Source organism: Pteronotus mesoamericanus, unplaced genomic scaffold (assembly GCF_021234165.1).
Source record: "Pteronotus mesoamericanus isolate MK-2021 breed Mesoamerican mustached bat unplaced genomic scaffold, CSHL_Meso_final scaffold_651, whole genome shotgun sequence".
Classification (NCBI taxonomy): Eukaryota; Metazoa; Chordata; class Mammalia; order Chiroptera; family Mormoopidae; genus Pteronotus; species Pteronotus mesoamericanus.
In genome coordinates, this window is record NW_026555325.1 from 29,038,561 (window position 1) to 29,041,311 (window position 2,751).

Sequence of the window (2,751 nt, forward strand, 5' to 3'; positions counted from 1 at the left end):
CAGGTGTAAGAATTGTACTTTGAGAAACACTGAAGCACACTGCTTCTCAAACTTAATGGGAAAATAATTAACCCAATAGCTTGTTAAAATACAGATTTTCATATGGTAGGTCTTAGGACTGCCCTAAGAATCTGGATTTCTAAAAAGCTTCCAGATAATGCTGCCGTTGCTGGTTCAGTAAACCATACTTCGAGAAGCAAAAGGTTTCAAGACTGGACTTCAACTTTGCAAATCCAAAATCTCAGTTTTGCCAATTTGCATAGAATTTGATCACGAAAAGATGACACACAACAACCAAAGAGAAAAAAGGCTGATGTATAAGCCAAACTGCTAGTTTACTTATGGTGCTGGCTATTAACCCTACGTGCCATGAGAATCACTTACAGGATTTCAGGGTTTCGCTTTTCTCCATGCTGTCCTGAGAGGCGCCCATCCAGCGCTGTTCTTGGTTCCCACATCACTTGAAGGGAAGCTTTCACAATGTCCAGAGCCATGGATGTTCTGTAAATGAAGAAGGAGGATGTCCTCAAATTACTTGCAGCAGGAACCCACCTATGTGGTATCAACCTTGACTTCCAAATGGAACAGGACAGCTACAAAAGGAAGAGTGATGGCACGTATATCATAAATTTGAAGAGAACCTGGGAGAAGCTTCTGCTGGCAGCCCATGCCATTGTTGTCATTGAAAACCCTGCTGTCGTCCGTGTCATATCATCCAGGAACAGTGGCCAGCGAGCAGTTCTGAAGTTTGCTGCTGCAACTGGCCATTTCACTCTGGGTTATTCACCAACCAGGTCCTGGCAGCCTTTTGGGACCCAAGACTTCTGGCGGTTACTGATTCCAGGGCTGACCACCAGCCTCTCATGGAAGTGTTTTATGCCAACCTGCCTGCCATTGCTCTGTGTAACACAGACTGTCCTCTGCACTATGGTGGACATCGCCATCCCCATGCAACAACTAGGCAGCTCCCCGAGTGGGTCTCATGTGGAGGATGCTGGCCTAGGAGGGATTGCACATCCACGGCACCATCTCCCGTGAACACCCATGGGAGGCCATGCCTGATCTCTCCTTCTACAGAGACCCTTGAGAGACTGAAAAGGAAGAGCAGGCCGCTGCCGAAAATGCTGTGATCAAGGAGACATTTCAGGGTGAATGGGCCGCTCCAGCCCCTGAGTTTACTGCCGCGCAACCTGAGGTCGCATACTGGTCTGAAGGCGCAGGTGCCCTCTGTGCCTGCTCTGCAGTTCTCTGCTGAAGCCTGGAGCGCTCAGCCTGCCACTGCTCAGGCCACTGAATGGATAGGAACAACCACTGAGTGCCCTTAAGCTGTTCATCCACAAACTCTTAAACAGCGTGGAAATAAGGTTGATGAAAAATAAGCAGTTTCTTAAAAAGAAAAACAGTTTCAGGGTTTAACCCCAATTGCAGGGAAGTATGATTTAATTGGTCTGAAATGGTTCTAACATCAGTACTTGTTCAAATTTCCCAGGTGATTTTAATATGCAGGCATGTTAATGATCACTGACTTACACTGACAGTTATAAAGCCGAGTAGATCAAATACTAGTCACGTTTTCTTTTCTGAAGAGATGTCTACATAGGGAGACAATATGAAGTTGTGGCTTACCTGGGGAATGTAGAATCACAATGGAAGGAGTTAAATAACCTGAGTCGCTATCCTAAACAAGCCTGAGCGGTACACCTTCACCTGAGGATGCATTTGCCAGGGAGGCAGGTATGCCTGGAGGCTCTTCATGGTCCTCCTCCAATCGGAGTATCTTTGCCTTCCGGGCTCACAGTTTCTACACTAAGGCAGACTCTTCCACCTCTGTTATTATCCTTTAGTCTTTAAAACAATTTTGCACAAAGGCTTTCATTTCATTTACTTATTCATGTGTGCCTTAATCATCTTTTTTTGAGATCCCTAAAATCCTTAGTCCCCTTGCCTGAAAGTGAATATCCCAGCACCTCCTCCATGGTTCACTTCATAGTTTATGCCATAGGGTGGGTTGTGTGTGTGTGTGTGTGTGTGTGTGTGTGTGTGTGTACATAAGTACATATATTATATATATAAAATATGTATTATTTCCTGTTATGTTTCCTGCTTTTTAAGTTTCTTCCTTAGAGAGTAAACCTTAGTTCCAAATTGTTGAACAGCCCTGCTGACTTCATATTTCCTAAATTATTTATTCAATATCAATTAGATGAATATATGAAATGCAATGTATATATTCTGCTAATTTTCACAAAGCTAATGCAAGAGCTGTAATAATTAAGACAAAGCTGAAATGAGATTGAGTAGAGATATTTTGACTTAGGGTCATGGAACGATGCTACTTTTTTTGTCTTTTAGGAAGAAGTGCTTACATAAAATTGAAATTATATTTACAAAGGTGCTATCTTTATAAAGGCACTTCAACTTGAAAACGGGGCACGTGCCAATAGAATGTTTAACTTATTCTAAGTGGGAAAATAGTTGACAAAGAATTATTCTTTTTTGAGGAGTAAACTTCTACTACCATAAACTGAATGGAAATTTGAACAACATATCATTTTGAGAACATGTAAAAGGAAGGAGGTCATAATCAGGATGTCTTAGTGAAGTTTTGTCAGACTAATTTTCTTCTCTGTGAGAATTATAGGACTGATATATCCATTGAAATAACATCTGTAATTTACCTTGACTTTAAATGAGCTTCAGCTTCTACTTGTTTGCCATACAGGTTACAGATTTTTTTATGCTCACCCAAGG

At 42.0% G+C, this 2,751-nt stretch overlaps 1 pseudogene; it reads left to right on the forward strand.

Moving 5' to 3' along the window:
• The first annotated feature begins 480 nt into the window (after positions 1-480).
• On the forward strand, positions 481-1,325 carry LOC129061894 (40S ribosomal protein SA-like; annotated as a pseudogene).
• The last annotated feature ends 1,426 nt before the right edge of the window (positions 1,326-2,751 follow it).